Genomic DNA, 19994 nt, shown 5'->3' on the forward strand with positions numbered 1-19994 from the left:
GCCTGGCAACCCCAACAAGTCGCCCAGCCTCCTAAGCGGCATGGGCATCTGCGGTCGGCGGCCCCCCCTTTTGTTGTTGGCATTTCTGTGTCACTGCCTCCCTGGAGCAAAAAAGAAAAAAAAAAAGGTGGGGGGGGGGGGGGGTCTTCTAGCAGGATTTATCTGCCGAAGCTGTCTACCTTCTCGGTTTCACTTGGACGGGCAGATCTCTGGTTGAAGCCTGTCAGCCGTCCGCCAGCTGCTCGCGGTTTGGCTCCGGCGCCGTCGGGAAAAGCGACCGATTCGAAGGGACGGCCAAGCCCCTGGGTCCCCCCAACCTGGCAACCCCGTGGGCCCCACCTGGCAACCCCACCGCCCAAGACTGCTTCACAGAGATCGGGAGCTTCACCGACAGTCTGGGCACGTCGAGAATGGTTCCGACAGCTCCGGCTTATCTGGAGCGGGCCGTGGTTTTTTGTAGAGCCACACGACGCGGCCGGGGTGCCGTGAAATAAAAGAATCAATGAGATTACACTGGCCCTTAGAGCGAGGGCTTGAGGAAGTCTGCAGCACAGGCAGGAACATACCCAGGGACACCGGATAAATAATTCAGATAAGCTAAAACCTATTCCAAACTGTAGGCACCATGGAAGGTCTGGAGGAATTTAACAGCCAGGGCACTTGAGGCTCCACCCTAGACAGCGAGTTCACCAGGAGCAGGTGCGTCCCACAAAGTTTACTCGGCCCAAGGTTGAGTAGTAAACACGTGGACCATGGTAGTGCAAAAAATGATTAGGATACCTTTACTAGCACAAACTACAAGTATGTACACATTTGTACATATAAAAAGTACATAAAGCAACCCAAAGACCCCCAATTTGATTGGATTTGTGAAAACCTTGGTCTACTATTAGATACAGATGAAAGCAGAGATTGAGGTCAGAGCACAGGGTTAGCCATTTATTAGGGCCCTGGAGCAGTTCAGGGTTGAGTCATTCGGTTAATGAAAAAAGTGCATTTTTTTATTATAAATGCAGGGAAATATTGTTTGACAGAGTATAGATATAGAAAAGTCAAAAAGTACCAGATTCAAATCTGAGAACAGTATGAAATTATTATTAAGTCCTGGGAGAAGCACTCACTCTGAAGGAGAATGACTGAAATGGAGAAGACATGAAACTGTACAAGATGCGGTGCTGGCCCACCTCCTTCAGAGATCTGGAGAAGGCCCCTAACGGCGCGGGAACGCGTTCTTCCAGACCTGCGATACTGCCCACGTAGAGCCTCATTGATATCCTGCCTGAGAGGACCGAGTCACGTCTCGCGCATCTCCGCAGGAAAGTTCCCTCACATCTGCTCTCGATGAAAGCGACAGGGGACAGAAGCAGGCTCCGCCAAAAACGACGCCTCTACCGCAGCGAGTACGGGGGCTTACGGTCCTTAGGCGAACCTACATCGTTCCACTCCTCCTCCTCTCACACTGTAGAGCCCGGAATGCCTTGGTTCTGTTTGGTCCATGGTTCACCGAGATGACACAAGGCAACAGCAGCACATCAATTCGGCTCATATAATACGCGTTAGGCTGCCGTTTGCCTTTGTGGAGTTCTAGGCACTTCCAGGAACCTGTCCAAATGTGTTCAGGATGGTGACAGATTTTTAAAAAAGCGTTTCGAAAGGATGACAGCAAGCCACATTTTTATGAATACGTACAGCACACGTACACGCTCAAGACTATTTGTCTTGCACATCCGCAGTGCACAATGGTGTCTTGTCTCACACGTGTGCGTGTTTATCACGTTATGTTCCCTCGCTGCTATCGTGCATTAGCATCTCCCCAACCCTAGTTTCTTCTACGACTTTCTGCACTTCGCCTTTCTGGAGACTGTTGCCACACATTAACGCATCACCTTGCCCTGTCGAGCTCATCTGAGAACCTCATAGGACAACAGTGACATGGCTGTGGGAAGGCATTAAGACGATGGGCGCACTGGTGAACGGCCGTTAAAACCCCATACGTTCTCAGGAATTTCTCAAGCTTGGCAGGAAAGAGAAATGTACTGAGTACGGAAATGTACTGAGTACGATTTGCATTTAAGTGACCAGTTATACCGCATTGCAGGTCCCATTAAGCCAGGCCTCAAGCACTGGAACCAGCTGATGAACCAAAATTCTCTGCATACAGGAGGGAAACGAAGGTTTACAAGCAGAAGCGCGGCTTGTCGCGCCCACAGTCGAGAGCCACTCATTTACGTGATCCCACGTGCAGTGCGCACTAGCTCCCATCCTTAACGGTTAGGGACAGTCCATAAAGAGACACCTCCATGCTCGAAGCACTGCTGCGATTTCGCCGTATTAAAGGGCACCTGTCTGAACCTCCCCAGTCTCCGGTGACAGGTGGAGTAAGGCAATTTAAAAAGTTCACGTTTAGAGAAACGGCGCACGGCCCAGTTCTGGCAGCCAATCAGAGGCCGGAGACGCTCTCGGCGACGCGTCGCCCCCGTGAGGATCCCATACCGTCACGGACAAGAGGCTAAAGAGAACGGCGGCTGCATAATTCACAGCCTCTCGGAGCAGCACGGGCCCCGCCACTCTGTCAGCGCCTCTCCTTCAGGGGAGATATTTACATCTAGCCAGATGGCGAAAGCCGATGTGGGAGACGCTGACGAGTCACCGAGTTTAACGCTAGAAATCGCTGCCCAGTTATGCAGCCGGAAAAACAAAACCACGGACAACTGCTAACAATCTGCGCATTCTTCACGAGCATATTGTCACAAAACAAACACGCGCGCACGCCATTTGCCCATCTTGCTCCCACTGCACCAGCACGGTAAATACGAAAGACTTGTCAGCTGCCTTAAAGAGCTCGGCACATACGCTTCAGAACCTCGGGCCCAGGATGAACCCTATCCGCACCCCGAGACGGTTTCTACGTCCCCCCAACAACACAGAGGCAAGACTTTTACAGATACAGTCTTTACATCAAGCAAAAGGAGTGATAATTTAGTCAAAGGTCTGCCTGAGGTGAGTTTGATGTGGAGAATCATTAAGGTGCCCCCCCACCCCCACAATGTCCCACAACATGGGCCAGGTACTCCCCTTGCTAAATTTTACTGACAAAATCCCTCAACACAACTACCCCCCGAGTTGCATACCAGAACAATTTCACACCTAGTGTTTACATTGGGCTTATCCACAGCTATGATAGGTGGTTTTTCTGAATCAACAGCCCACACATGAAAAGGCATGTACAGACTGCACTCCTGTAATGATGCATTTAGATCTTCCTTGACCTACACCACGGCAAATCCATCAGTTACTGTATCTCAATCCTAAGCAGTTTTAAGTAAAAGCTAATTAAATGCTACCTGGGTTGATATGATGTTGCATTGCAGTGTTTATGCCCGTTAAAGACATTTAAGCGCTTCTGAGTGATGCTTAGAGAGGAGACAGACAATTACATTAACTGCAGCGATGGTTCAGAGACACCCGCATCTCCAAGGGCTTTAGTACGCAGAGTTTCCCAGAGACCGTAGGTTGAGTTCGGTGCTAAGGGCCCAGCTTCAAAGGGCTGAGAGAGGCGAGGCCTCCACTAGCTTTACAATTTTCAGCACCGAATACCACAGATGTGGCACATATTACGACGGTAAAAACAAACATTCACAGTCACGGTTTGAGTTAACGTCCCTATTCCCCATATGACCAATTACGGTTAACGACTTTTTCCCCTGCTTTAGAGGATAAGAAAAAAAGTGCCACTGGTCTATTGAACATTATCACGACCAATGCCTTGAACACACCTTCAAACTAGGGGCGAGTAATAGCATTATGCTACAGGCCTGACGCATTACGGAAATACTTAAACGGGCACCGACGAGCACAGAAAGCGCAGGCAGCCAAAGCGACCTGGAGGATATGGTAATAGTTTTTATCACTACCTCCAAATTCAGTCAGAAATTTTATTTTAATAAAATCAGTACTGGAGCTAGTCCTCTGGCGGCAGCACCAAAAAGGGCCGCGGGCTATGGACGATGGTCCTAATGAACGCCTGTCACACGCTTCCCGGACACCGAACAGGTGTCAGCGGTCAATTGCCTGAGTCAGAACCAGTCAGAAGCCAAATGCAGGAAACGTGAGGAACAACCTTAAACAGCAGGCAAATTCTCTCCAGCCTCTCAGTATCACATATTTTTCAAAAATTATATTTATATACATAACTGACGTCCCCTGCAAAATAAAAGGCCTGCCATTTTCTAACATAAATTGCTATAGGTAAATTGTTAAAAAAAAAAAACGCCCCCAATCACCTGCACAGACACATTTTGATCCAAAATACACAGACTGGAGGCACAGACTGCAAAAGGGGATCACTTCTTCACTTCCCACCGTGTCTGTGCGCAGGTCTAAGTGCGGTGAAGGTTTCATACAGCCTAAAAAAAAATATATACCAAATTGACAGACAAACTGGATCCATGTGGCGTAATAATGGGCTGTGAGCTGCATTTGATGTCAGAATCGGCGTCATTGTGTGTTAATTTCCTCTCCAACTGTTTAGCAACAAAGCAACACGGTGTCAACCGATTAAAAGCCTTTGGAGCGATGTTTTACTTACAATTAGCTGTGTTAAAGCAAACTTTACCGCACATTTAAAACGACACACTGACGGGTTATAAATATATTCACTTAGGCCGCTACTTATTTTTTTAATCCCACGCCACAGACACAGGTGCCGGTAATTTATTCAGGCACAGATTAAACCTTTATCGCGGTTACATTAAACCAGAACTAGTGATTTAGAAAGCTCAGGTTACTACAAATTACCAAAGAAAACACTTGACTGCCAACTTGCCTATATCGCTTAGTCGCATTAAGCTGTAAAAAACAGCCCAAAGATCCCCGATACTCAAACAGCCTGTATCATATTAGTACCTAGATATTTTTTTAAAATCACGCATATTTCTAATACAAGTGCCGTCCATCGGGTGTTAAGCGGCGGCCCCGTTCACGGCGCTTGCATGCCGCGCCCATGGCCGGCTCCCCGGAGCCCTGTATAAAGAAGCAGGCATTAACTTTGCAGGAGTAATTAGCGAAAATTCGGTTTTTAATCGAGTAGTAAAGACAGACACAGCGTGTGGACGCCTCGCCGCCTATCCTGCATGCAAACGTCTTGGGGGTGAACCTTTAGTTATAGTGCAGGAGCTGCACGTCGGTTGCACCATGTGTATTTATCTACGCAAACTTCTCCGTTAGTTAATGCCCCCCGGGGGCGTTTATGTTCTACGTACCTTCACTCCTATGATAAGTTGCTCAGTAATAACTGTAAGGGAGCCGCACCACGCCGAGCGCCCCGTCGCCCGTCTTCATTGCAGACTTACGAAGGTGGAAGGAAGGAGCAGGCGGCGGGAAATTGGCGCACCGACGCTACATTAGTAATGACTAATTAAGACAATCGGGCTTCAATATAGCAATCAAGCCCAGAGTATCTATGCTGGGTGCAGGATCGGAAGCGTTCGATCCAGATGGAGATATACCAGGAGCAAACCGAAGGGTCTGTGCTACGGATTAACTTGCAACGAGGAATAAATATGGCCAAGTGCCTGACCGGTGTCCGTATAATCACCATGCAGCCATTAATGCAAGAGTTTAATCAGCCAAGGGCTGGGAAACGTGGCTCAGAGTCTCGATCATCACCTATACGGCAGTAAACGTGGGGATTGGAAGCAGGGCCATACGCATTGCGCTACATATAGTGGCTGCGATTTTTTTTTTCTTTTTTCAAAGTGAAAAATGATTAAGACGTCAAACGTGCCTCTGATGTTTGTCATTAAAAGGTGCTCATCAGAAAACGTTATCGAGAGCGAAGCAGCACAGAGATCGTGCAGAAATAAATCCGCAACGCCACTTCTCTGGTCACCCCACATGTGCAGGTAGCGTTATCATCAGCCATTAGAATCACTACATTAATTGTGACTATGAGGCTACGGCGTGTTCACCGGGACACCGCTGTCCATCCTGCGTGCACCGCTTTCAGATCGGCTCGCCCATGACACGTCTGGCCAGGTAGAGTTAAGAGTCGGCTCCGTGCATTCTTGTATCTCTCCAAAAAAATGAAATGCACAAAGGAAAAAACGCAGATTCTTCGTAATATATATTATATCTGTACCAAGAAGCTCTGCGATCTACATCTGTCACACCACTGATACAATGTAACCTTATGGATGATGGAGCAACCGACGCATATGCGCACTGCATTCAGCGTTACTCCTGCATCCCAACTTCAATCAAGTGTCATTCAAACACCCGAAGAAACAAAATACGAAGAACTACAGAATTAAACACTGGCTGCAATATTAGTTACGATCCCGCTGTCAAGTAAACATATCGCTACAATTTAGACGTAATGGCAATGAACAAGTAAACCAATGACCCGGCCACCTAAATGTCAGCATCACAACAAATTTCTTTGAGAAGAAACTTTAAAAACGCCTTACCGTCTCTAATGAAAGTTAAGGATGTCCTTAGTGTTAGCCAAATATAGCACTCTTTCAACAAATACACATTCAAATAATAAGCAGCATAAAAAAGCAAAATTACTTGGATAAAAAATTCGAACACAAATGAACACAATTCATTAAATAAAATATTTATTAAAAATAAAAACAAATGGGACACACGCACATATAAATTAACAACACATAACAAAACCGAATAAATAAAAGGACTGAAAATCTAAAAGAAGCGACTTCTGCCTCTATAGGTTCGCTACCAAAACAAGCGACATCACTGACTGAAAGAAAGCAAACTAAGAAAGAGGGTGTCTTTAAAGGGAAGGTGGTCCCGTCCGTGTATATATATATAGAGCCGTATCACAGCAGCGATATACCTCTCCGCCCTATGTTGCGCAGCAGCCCTTCAATATACATTACAGCGCAAGTACGCGGAAGTATACCCTAGTAATAGTACTTTCTAGCGCTTTGCATTGGACGCTTTCACCCAATTGGCTGTAATCCGTCTCCTTGGCACGCCCACTTCGGCAACGTTGGAACGCTATTGGTCCATTTTTGTTACTCGCGGACGCCTTTGAGTACTCCACTCAAAAGTGTCAAACACAACTATTAAAAGCAGGGAAAGCGTGCTATTTTCGGCGCGTCAGAATCCTTTAATCGCGTACCGGTGGCGTCTTTCTATTACCAGGAGTATAAGAAAACTATTTTTTGTTTACTTTTTTATTGTAATACAGAGGCTGGTTTAATCCCAGTGACTTGGAACAAAATTAAAGCAAGCTATTGGAACAGACGTGGATTTTTACTAAACTTTCAATTAACAACTACTATTTTACTTATCACACGACATGCAAAAAAATAACTGATTTCCGTCTTTCACTCATGGATGTCGCTGGTAGCAGCGTGCGGTTAAGTAGATTTCTCATTATTTTGCTAATACTGATTGTAATAATAATAATAATTAATAATGGGTTCCTAGTTCAGTGGCGTATGAAGCATAACGAAACGATTAAATAATGATGACAGTGTGTATTTATTCAATGTAGTTTTAAATATCTGCGTACTTGTTTCTTTTTCTTCAAGAAAGAGCATGGGAAAGTTTATTTGCACAAGTATACCAAAATTATTTATTGCATTCAAGTTATGTAATTATAAAGTTGCATCGCATCATATATTGTTTATAATACTGTCTGGAGCCAAATGTCCACATCATTTAAGACGTTTGCTCTGTATGCTTCTAACGGTATTCAGCACAAAAATGATTATTTTTGGGGACAAATAACGGTTTCAAACGACCTATGAAATTTTCTATGAGTCAAAGTTGCTTTTTTGGTATATGTTTTAATTTGGATGTGATGAGATAGGGAACATACAGATTACTCTTTCTTCCCATTAATTTAATATGGATTATTAATTTCATACTGTTTACCATAATAATACTTTACTGAACACCATTGTATATTCTACTATAGGTGAAGATAATGGAATTAAAGACATATAAGTTATCCAGCATATAATAAAAAAATGTTTGTGGGCTCAGATACTTTGCATTCAATAAATCTGTCAAGCTGACATAACCCCGGCATTAGCAAACTCTTTGTTTATGTTTTCTTTACCACTGCTTTACAAGTTGTTTTCAGTCATTGCTTGTTTTCTGAGAGATGACTTCATGTTTGGTTGGACTCAGTTCGCTTATTGACTTGACCTGACAAGATGTTTTTTCTTTCCCTCAGACAGTGAACTACCCAGCATGTTGGCAGTTTGTTCTGTGTAGGCAAGATATTTCCGTTCGCTACAGAAGAGACACCTAGCTACAGCCATTATCGATTAACTTCTTCAATAAATATGAGTTAGCTTGTTTGGGGGACGTGTGAATTTCCTTTTCTATACACCCTTTCATCTTCTCATTCCTCCTGTAATTGTCAATATCATTGCCAAACTCTCCTGGCTCAATCCCATTGCCACCAGCCTGTTTTAAATGGGCATTTCTGTGTTTGGTGATGATAAGCAGTTCTTACTTCGCAATCATAATTTTGGCGCCAAAATCCAGTTCGGTTTCCTTCTTCCTTCTGGCTACTAGGTTGCTGTTGGTTGTTAAGTGCACCAGTGGTCTGCGGCTGTTTCGTTGTGCCAAATTTCGATGACACTTCTTCTGATTGAAAATGTTCTGCATCCCAAACTGCATGCATACTTTTTCCCTCTGCATGTTTATGCCCCTCGTCTGTAATGGCCAGATGCAGATGTTCAAACAAGTACCTACAGCTTGCTCCATTGTCTGCAATAAGCTCCACCAAAACAGCCGTGGAGAGCACGGGAAGTCTTTATAAAATGGAGATATCTACATGCATTATAATGAAGGGGGAAAGTGATTCGTTGTCATTGTCGACACACCATATCACACAGTGTACAACAAAGAAAGCTGTCCTATGCATTTGACCCATATGTCACAACAGGGGACAGCTAATTCAGCACCCAGAGAATAGTTTCTTGCTGAGGGATTCAAACCAGCAATCTTTTTTATTGCAAATGCATGTCCCTAACCATTAGGCCACCACATATAGCGTTTCCATAACTGCTGCTGGATTTTTTTTCAGGAGTATTAATAAATATGTCGAAACTCTAAGGCTTTTTCAGGAAAGTTATCCCCGTTGTTTTAAAGTTGCTGTTAGATGCTTTTAAAAATACTATAATGCAAAAGGTTATATTTTTTCCCCCTATTTGCCACACAGGATAGGGCTGAAAATAAAGAAGAAGTAAATTAAAAGAAGTAATTCCACATCTAGGACTGTGTTTTTAAGGGCACTTGAAATCTGTGCATCATGTGCAGCTTTTCGGGCCTCTGATCCAACGGGGACTGTTGGACCAGACATCTGTCAATCACTGGATCCTAAATGAACATGTTCAAGCAGGAAAAAGAAGCAGGATGCAACCCTGTGGATGACCAACAAACGATGGGGCTGTGGGGAGATGAGCTCTGCCGTTTGTGTGATGTTTACTCACTGTTACTGGGACCCCTGTGCTTTACAATTCTACATTCTAAACACATTACTATGTGTTTACATGCTTTCACATTAATTTCAGCACGTCTGTGTTTTTTACTGCTTAAATATGAATCGCCTAAAATCTAATGTCAGATTTTGAATTTCACTGAAACACATTTCATATCCATAATGACACAGTACAAAATACAGACGCTTCCCAGGTTACGATGGTTCGTGTTACGGTATTTTGACTTTCCGATAGATAAATATTTTTCACTTTCAGTACATTATTCAATAAATTCTTTGAGATATTCAACATTTTATTATAAAATAGGCTTTGTGTTAATGATTTACACTAGCTGTAGGTTAATGTAATTGTTCTAAGCATGTTTAAGGTAGGCTAGGATAGGTTATAATGTTTGTTAGGTTAGTTGTACTGTATTAAAATGCTTTTTCACCCTACGATAGGTTTATCAGTAACTCCGTCATTACCTGGGGAGAGGCACCAACCTTTTTGAAACTGAGAGCTACTCAGTAAATAACAAATTTGCTCAGTTTACCTTTAGTTATATATTATTATTAATGATACTCATCTATGTGAAGACACTGATCACGTTTATGATTTTATCAACAATGACTTCAGGTGGGAAACAGATAATAGCAATATTCAACTTTAAACTAGTTTACCTAAACTTATCTAAACTTCATGTATAATAAATGTGTTTTAAATGCTTTTTTTTAAGATATTGTCATTTTAAAATCTACATAAATGCAAATGTGATTAAAGAAGAATAGCAACAGGATAAAATTAAATTTTAGACTCTGCTCACTGGTGAGTTGTGCTATTTTTAGAACAGGTCCGCGGGCGACTCATGTGGCCTTTGGGGGTGTCCTGGTGCCCACGGGCACCATGTTGGTGACCCCTACTGTAAATCATTAATCCTGTTAAAGTAAAATAATCTTTTTTTTTTTTTTTTATTCACTCAATAAAGATAAAAGTAACTGAAAAAATATATGCACAGTTTTCTAAAAGCTGTTAGGATTTCCAGTTAGCAAAGAACTGGGCAAAAATAGCCGAATCTGCTCCCAGCAGACAAACAATTATCCATATCATGGACTATTGGTCCTGTCCTCAGGTACAGAGTAAGAGTTGTTGGCAATATCATTATATTCCTCTGCAGTAGCCTTGCTTAAATGGCCTCATTAAACAATGGCAGTATAGCAAAACCACTTCTGAAGAAGTCAGGGAGCAGGTGCAGGGATGTCAAGGATCGATTTAGTTGTCTGCAGGTGAAATAAAGAATCAGAATTGCTTCCACCCTCTTTGGAAAGTCCCCATAGCACTAGAAGATTAGAAAAAAGAATCTTTTGACAACAAAGAAAGGCATCAATAGGCTCCGTTGTTCCTATTGCCCTTTTGTCTGTTTTATTTTCCGCCATTTCAACTGCATGGCGAAACAGTTTTTTTTTCTTTTCTGTCAAAAAGAATGAATAGTAGTGAGAACTCTGTAGTCAAAATTCCGCTGGCTTGTATTTCTGTTTTACCGAAGCTTCTAAAAAACTATTGCTTTTTTTCTTAATTATTTAATAGAAGCTATTGCTTGCTATTTGGCCTAAAGATTTAACTGTAAAACATCCCTGTTCCATCTCTTGAGTTGCGACGGGCTTAACTCTGACTCCGAGCCATGTTTTGGAAAGCAAATCGCACAAAAATCAATAACAATTTAAGAGGAAAAATCTGAAGGCATCGATCTTTTGAGTCCATCAATACTAGCCAATGCAATTAGTCAAAGACAAAAATATGGGGAAATTGTCAATTAATCTTCACCCTTCCCAAATAACCATTACCGAAGGACATTACAGTTTTTGTCAAGTTGCTGTTACTGCACATGATCCTGCTACCAGTAATTATGGGGACAAATAAGAAGGACCATAAACATGATTGAAATAAAAAAAATATTGGCAACCACAAAAACAAACGACATATTTACAGGAAGCTAAGACATGTTGCTTGCCTTGTGTTATTCTGTATTATACCTCTGAAGCAGGGTTAAATATTAGAGCAAATGTATGCTGAAATGGGCTAATATATTTATTTAATTTAACAATAAAATTTGTGGTGCTTCAGTTTAATTTAGTTAGATGTAAACTAAATCATTTCAAATGACCTCATCGTATTGTGCATAATGACAAAAGGACGTCCCTACTGATAGATTTTCAGAAAGTGTCACCTCACAGCATGCAAACCCTCGATAACAGATCAGGCCACGGTTGAACTGCAGAAGTTGGTCACGTGACCATTCTTGCTCCATTTTGGCAAACTGAAGTCCTGTGTGCAGCTTTCTGTTCAGATGCCCAGTCGTTTGCACCTCCTACTCAGACACGAGTCCTGCTTCTAATCTGCACCTTCCTGAAAGTGCCGGTATCTCATAATTCACATACAGGCTGCATGGGTCTCGCATGTTATATATTATATAAGGCATAGGATGGGAATCTCAGACCTAACAAGCAAGTGTGTATATAGCCTTCCAGCGTCACCCGGTTAAAAGTCAAGAAACGAAAATCGTACTGATACATGTTTTTTTTCAGGCATCCATTAGCTCGAAAAAAAAAAATGGTAGAGACAATAATACACATGGTAATTGAATAAAACAGAATGAATTCAAGATGCAGAGGGTGACAGAAGCTGTGCAGGTCAAAGTCAAGGGTAATAGTAGCTGCTATCGTACATTATAAGTATGATAGAATAAATAACTATGAAAAAAATATGAAATATATTATCTGTATACAATAACATAACACAGTATTTAAAACAGTATATATTTTAATCTTATTTATATATATCATATAAGAGTGATAGATATGTACTCTGTAAAATATATTAAATATATACTCTCTAAATTATGAAAACTAATCATATTCATATGAATACACATATTAATTTCAGACAAACGTGTAGAGATTGTTAGAGTAGCCCTTATGCCCATAATGATGTAAAAGGTCACAGATATGGCAAGGACAGCAGTAGAAAGTCGGGCCTCACTGCATGAAGGCCTCATTGGAAGGTCATTTTGCTGAGAAGTTCCACCTTCCTGGAAGTGCGAGCAAGCTGATTGGTCCAAGTGACATGCTTCCTGATTGGGTCTATGACTCTGTCTATAAACTATACTGCCAGAATGGACAGCACCCAGAAAACAACCATCTAGCATATCTTACAATAGGTGTGGCGTTCCTTTTTTCTGCAACATTCACCTTGACGCCAAGCAAAACACTAATGTGGACGTCCAAAAAGCTGCACTTTGTCCAATCGGACTGTAATGCAATTATAAAACCAGTGTTGTTTAATGAATTCAAGGACCTTTTCAATCAAAGTCTGCCATTTCATGACAGAAATGTCAAATGGTGCTATAGAAACTGATCTGCGTTATTCTCTGCTGTCGTGACAGCATGGCTGCTCATGCACTCCGAGCTCCTTTGAATAAACCACGGTGACTGAGATCGTCATTGTGCGCTACGCTAATGTTACATGTTGATGTATATTTCACTTGAAATAAATGTGATAAAAAGCAGTGTGTGAAACAAAGAATAATTGGTAACACATGAACTGCACCTTCATAATGCCTTTATAATGCGCTCGTAGAACATACTGCAAGTATTCCTTAACATACCTTAACATTTTCAATATACACAAATAACAAACAGTATATGATTATATGATTGCAATGCTTGTTATTATCATATTATGTTTATGAATGTTCTGTGAATACACTATGAAGGCATTTTGAAGGGTGAAGTTCATGTAAAGTTACAGAATAATCTCTAACAAATCCAAAAGTGCTATTATTCAGTATATGGTTCCAGTTAGTTAGGAGTGATTATAAAAGTATTTAATTGTGCTTTTATGTCTATTTATTTTTCATTTTGAGAGGCTGAATAAAAATATGGAGTGATGGCTTTCTGACCTGGGGTCTAAAGGAATGACTGGCTTAACCCACAGAAAGCCATATTAACTTTGAATAACCAATCTCTCCTGCATTTTTTGCATGCCTTCCACACAAGCTGATAAATTGTTTTGTTGCTATAAAATCATTCATTTAGTGCAGATTTACAGCTTACTCACAGAGGGTAAAGGTTTCTCAAAACAAATGGAACACAATATCCATTTGCATGCCATATCTCACAAAATCAAAGAAAAGCAACATTTGCATTTGAAAGTCACTCACATTTGGTAGCAGACCTTGCCGTCTAAGCTAAAGCAAAGGCCAGGAATGCCCAGAAGGAAAGAAAATGCTTCAGCAGTCTCTTTGAGGGCTGATTAATCAATTTTTACTTTTAAGGTCAATTTTGATAGCACTCGTACATTTTTAATAAGAGAGCATAATAGGAGTGACAAATAGCAAAAGTGAGATCTCAGTCAGCACAGCAAGTCAACTGATGATTTCTTCATTTGTATTTTTGCTTTTGATAAATAGCTGGTAGCACTTTACATTAACTGTGCCTTCATAATGCTTTTATAATGCACTAATAGAACATTCAGTGCACCTTCATAATGCATTCATAGAACATTCATAAGCAGCATGTAAGTACACCTTAACATCCTAACATATATTAACAGCTTTAATGTACATTAAACAACATTAACAATTATTATATGATAGTAACAATCTTTATAATCATATATTGTTTATTATTAGTGTATATTAAAGCTGTTAGTATATATTAGGATGTTAAGGTATACTTACATGCTGCTTATGAATGTTCTATGAATGCATTATAAAGGCATTATGAAGGTGCACTTAATGTAAATTGTTACCATTGTTTGTTATTAATGTATATTAAAGCTGTCATGTCTTGTTCACTGAAAGTCTTATAAATTCAATGTCAGCGACATGTTAGACTTACATGCCGCATCTACACCTAAAGTAGATCGTTACCAAATAGTTCATTTTTTATTTGACAAACATGAGTTCTGTGATGGGTTGGTGCCCCACCCTGGGTTATTCTCTGCCTTGTGCCCGTAGCTTCAGGATAGGCTCCGGGACCCCATGACACTGCATAGGACCAGCGGGTATAGAAAATGGATGGATGGATTGAAGTATTTTTGTACTGTACATCCTCAATCCATGTCCCATCTAGGGTGAGCCTTGCCTCTTGCTCTGGACGTCCTAAACTAGGCTGACCGCACCCCTGCCCCAGAGAAGCAGTGACGGAAAATGGATATTGTATCATATGTTCTCTGAGAGAAACCCATAATCCACATCATTATACTGTGGTATATCATTCGTCTGTCAAACGGGCATTTTCTCTGATGCATATAACAAAGGTATTTACAGTGTATTGCTTATTGTCTTGTATGAACATTTAGTAATATCAGTTCCAACACCAACAAAGCACATCACAAACCATCTTTAACACATTTGGTTAATATTTTACTTTTAATATCGCTGCAGGGACATATCCAAATCGTAACGCAGACTTACGCATTGCAGGCTTATTATCTTTCCAAAATCAGGAAAGTACAGGGTCTTTTTTTAAGATAAAGGAAAGGGGATCTTCAGAAATGAAACCGCTCTGTACCGGGAAACAGCTGTGACAGCGGAATCTCGGCGTATCCCCTAACTACCAACTCATTCAATTAAGCTATCTTATCTTTTGGACTTTCTCCAGCAGAACCTGTTTCACACTTTGGAAGAACGAAAAGACATTACACTAATGACTCAGCTGCTGGAGGACGACTTTAAGCGAAATGTCACCGTCGGCACAGGTAAAGGGCCACTGGCCTAACACATTATAGCCATGTTTATTATGCATTATGAATGCTTTATGAAGCTCTCATCTATAATGCACTATAGATACCTTTACCAAGCATCCTTAACCCAAGCATTATAATGCATTATAAAGGTATCTATAATGCATTATAGATGAGAGCTTCATAAAGCATTCATAATGCATAATGTGTTAGGCCTTTTTATAAATATGTATATGCATGTTTATAATGCTTTATGAATGCATTATTGTTTACTATGAATGTGTTTATAAATTACTAAAATCATGGCCTTAAGTGAAGTGTTACCTAAGTATACTCGACAAAAGTGTTATACAAGCAGGCACATGCATTCCTGCAGAAAGGAAAAGGATGGAAAGTAGCATGAAATGAAAACAGGATATTACCGCAAACAGAAGGCCTTCATTAATGCTTTGGTTGGCCAAGCTTTCCGGCTCGCGGAACAAACTGTCCAGTCATGCGAGCGACTGTAAATTCCCAGTGTTCCCATGGTTAAACATTTTAAACAGTGTCGTGATCAATAATCTGCAAGCAAGCAAATGGGAACTGCTGAAATGACTTCCTCTCTGTTTCAAGTTAATTATGTTTTGCATTTGTGATGCACATCACATAATGCAATAACAGAATAAGAAGAAGAAAAATGGAGATTATGCGTTGTCCTTTGAGTTAACTTTTAACTGCATTCAGGACAGAAGCCTGAGAGGGTCACAAAGGACATCGGCCGACGTGTGATTGTCTGACTGCAAACTGACCAGATAAAACCATTGTTACTTTGAGCCGTACATACGGTGCACTGAGAGCTGTGCAGGAGTAGTAAATTAACCAATATTTGATCATCCTGGGATAATGTTACTACAGGCAAAGTACTTAGCTGTCATCTTTCCAGGCTGGGCCATCTGAGATGGCGCTAGGGGAAAGTCTGGGGGCCTGGAGTGAGGTTGGAGTAGGGCAGAGGTACTTACTCTGGGCTAAAATAGTCACCAGTTTTTGCACTAGGGAAGAATACCCAGATACTGGGGGGGGGGGGGGGGTGTTCCAAATTCCATAAAGAGAATCAAGGGTGAGTATCAAACCCACTTCATTTCATTGCTCTCCTATACTCCACTTGCATGCCGACAATTAAAAATCCTCGATCCTTGAACCTGGGCGGCACAAGGCCTGTGAGAGTCTGGGAGCGATTCAGTCACGCAAAAATATGAATTGTATGGAACGACCCGCACACGCATGTAACCGTAACACAACACATTAATCCACGGCTACACCATCAGCCACACGCAGAACAGAACACATGTACCCGGCGAAAGGTCAGAAATCACGCTTCTGTCTCAATTCCTTTTCCGTACAGGCATCCTCTCCCATAATTCATGGGGACGGCATACATCACTGTGATTATGCATGTAGCAGAACATGGGTAGAGGAGAGTGTAATGATGTAGCAGGATGGCTCTACCCTGCCTAATGAGCAGAATATATTTTCCAAAGCTCTCTCCCTTTCTAATTGGCTGATTTTCAGCATTAGAATGTTTATTCCAGTCTTCCACCAATAGCAGAGCTCATGATGATTCAGACAGAGAGAGTCAACGACTAAAAAAATACAACATTGGTTTGACTTCCTCCCCTAATTGCATAAGCATTAATATAGCAGAGATCCCACTGGGGGAGTTAAAAGGTTAACCCTGCCAGGATACTGCCCCTCAAATGACCAGACTGTGAACATTCTGTCTTTTGTCCAGGACTGCGGTGCTATTTTTAATGCCTATTGTCTGCTTAGTGTTCTTTTTGTATTATTTTAGAGCCGGAAGACTCTATATGCATTCTTATGTGATTCTCAGTTCTGGAAGACACACTGGCCTGATCTGATGGAGTAAGATTCTTTAATGTTTACTTCATTTTAATGTTTACTTCATTGTTCCAGTGAAGTAATGAACTATGGCGGACTTCTCTAGACCACAGTGTCTACAAGGTCGACAATGTTGCACCAGTGTTCATTGAACACTGATTCCTATGAATTTGTGTACACCAGGCCCTATAGTTTCCAGTGTGCAAAAAGAACAGATCATACGTAAGGTGATCATTTCAAATAAATTTCAAATAAATTTGTTTGTTTACATGTTTCATTGCTTGTGAAAATAAAAGCTTCTGAGATTCTGGTGTCCAATCCTCCCATGTGAATCAGTGCAATTTTTATTGTTTACTAACACTGCTTGCTGGCCATATTGAAATAATAAAAAAAAAAAACAATACCAAAACATAATACTCTATAGTGTGGCCAGATAGAGTCGTTATCCTTCCTGTCACTGCTGAATGTAAAATGCTTTTGCTTGAAAACGTACAGTCTCATCTACGGAAATGCTCGACGGCGTGTTGAGATGCGTATATAGCTTGTACGTCCTGCCAAGCCCTGCAGGAGTTCATCTGTCTCCGAGGCTGTCAAAGCAGGGTCTCGGGGGGAAACTTGCGTCGCATCATCCATCATAACAGAGCCGTACAGCGCGATGAAGAATCCGCTCCCCTCAGATCCCCCCCCCCCTCCCACAATCACCCATTCTACAATATATATTTCTTTCAAACGGTAACACGGAGTATCCCGACTCACCTCTGGAGGACACGGTGATATACATAACGGCAACTGCCAGCCAAGTTCAGAGCACTGGTAACTAATACCTGTGTGTCGGAAGTCGGTTGCATTTCGTATTCGAGGCACAGGGGGGCCATCCCCCTTCACGAGCGTCCCCCCTGACCCCCGATACATCACATTTGCTGGCAGCGGGAGCAGCAGATGGCGCAGGGACGGAGCGGGTCACCCCCGGGGGTCAAAAGGCACAGAATTACTCTGCACCGCCCAGACCCTTAAGACCTCATTTGAATCCGTGCATCGAGGCCGGTGACACGGACGGCACGCCGCTTGGGTGTCACCCGATTTTATTCCTTCCTCGTTTCTGCACCGCGCGTCTGTTCGCTTGGCTTTGCGCGATCAAAGCGCAACAGGCCTGGTCCGGGGAGGGGGACATATGGCGTTGTGAGCAATCTCAAATCGCCTGGCAAAACGCGCACTCGTCGGTAATTGTTGTTAAACTGCCTGCGAAATATTCATTTCTGGTTGACAACTGGTAAACAGTTGGGAGAAATCCTGATTCCTAGGAAAAAAAACATCGATGCGTGTCTCAAAACATCAACTACGCCACACGCACAGGGGAAATCGGGTTTTATAGTTCACTCTGTTGACGGAGCAGGGCTTGAATGCAGGCGTTTGCTCATAAAGCTCCTCGTTAAAACGTGCATTTTCACAAGTGAAACCTTGTGACTGATGACTTATTGCCACATGGTAACGGCGGATACATAATAAACAGCCGCAACACGAACATAATCTACCCATTAATCCATCAGTTTTACAAGGTAGAGTGACATGATGAGAGATTAAAATGAATCCTTGGTATAATTAAGTGTGCCTAAATGCCATGGATATACCAGTCGCGTACAAAAATTTGCGTCACTACACCAATGGCTTTACGCCAAAATGATTTAAATCGGGATATACGCACATTTAGAAAGTTTATTTAAAAAAAGGTTCAATTTAATCAGTCTGCTGTTTCATCAACATCACAATGTGTCCATGATTGGAAAATTGAATAAAATTTTAACAATCGATTTAAAAAGCATAACCACGCTTCTGTAAAATTATGGTAACAGAGCTGCTGATCTGCTAAAAAATAAAGGCTGTGCATTAATGCTTATTGCTTATATGCTGCGGCAGAAGGCTGCAGATTAGGTTAGCGGACACGGTGTCACGTTAGGATCAGGGGTCTTTAAACGGGAGCTCCGGGGGGGGGGCGGTCTCCAGTATCCTGCTGGTCAAAGCAACTGACTCCTACGAGTGTCTCTGGCGTTTTGCCCAAGGGGGAAAAGCGATTCAAATGTGCCAGCTAGTGATGGAAGGAGAGCCATCCATCACAGCTGACAATTTAAGGCTGTTTGCGAAGTTAGGGATCACGCATCCCTTTGCACTTTCCATATTTGTTTTTTCTCCTCTCTCTCCCAAGGCATCGGTAGTACATTCGCTTCTTGGGAACAAAGGTTTACAGGATATATTTTCAGACAAACGCCCAATGCCTCGGACAGAAATAGAAGCAGAAACGCCATCCTTACCTCCGGTCACAATCGGCTCCAAATTCAGTTAAATGAATAATGAGATGAGCAACGAACGAGCTCCCTCCCTCCTGATGATAGTGCTTAATGTATTTTTGTCTTATCTATAGCATTAATTGCATTGACGTTTACGTATTTAGCAGACACTTTTGTCCGAAACTGCGTATGAATGCATTTTGTATAAGAATTTATATGCAGTTATATGAAAACATTTTTTTGAAGTACTTTCCCTAATGCATCATCTGTATTAATGTTCCATCAGTAATATTAGAACATTTGAAACTATATGACATAAAAATTAAACCATGTGATTAAATAAAAGAGATAATGAATGAATTATGTGACCAGGCAGGAAAGGGAGATCAGGGCCTTTGGAATGAGGTGAGAGAAACGTGATCTTGGAGGTTGATATTTAATGTGCTTACAGGCCATTTTTTAATTATTTCCAGTCAATGGCGATTTCATAAGCTGACCTGCAGCGCGCGTGTGGGTCGGCATGGCGACGCCTCACCCATCTGTGATACCACTTGCAATCCGAAGGACTTTTTGAGTTTGTTTTTTGGAGATGGCTGGTGATAAAACAAGGGAATGCCAGCTCTGCTCA

General features: G+C 41.8%; 1 protein-coding gene across 13 annotated transcripts in view; it reads right to left on the bottom strand.

The window, feature by feature from the left end:
* Positions 1-19444, bottom strand: part of LOC111853046 (ELAV-like protein 2) — a 34287-nt gene extending 14843 nt beyond the window's left edge. Inside the window, exon 1 of one of the 13 annotated variants that reach the window (XM_023829513.2) lies at positions 19391-19444. The gene's annotated coding sequence lies outside the window, so the exon portion shown is untranslated. Of the gene's footprint in view, positions 1-3914; positions 4006-4283; positions 4354-5261; positions 5536-6467; positions 6818-6859; positions 6881-19390 lie in introns of those variants that run through there. The other 12 variants (XM_072707370.1, XM_023829509.2, XM_023829503.2 and 9 more) reach the window with 12 other exon arrangements.
* Between the last annotated feature and the right edge of the window lie 550 nt (positions 19445-19994).

The sequence above is a fragment of the Paramormyrops kingsleyae genome, chromosome 25, assembly GCF_048594095.1.
Source record: "Paramormyrops kingsleyae isolate MSU_618 chromosome 25, PKINGS_0.4, whole genome shotgun sequence".
Classification (NCBI taxonomy): Eukaryota; Metazoa; Chordata; class Actinopteri; order Osteoglossiformes; family Mormyridae; genus Paramormyrops; species Paramormyrops kingsleyae.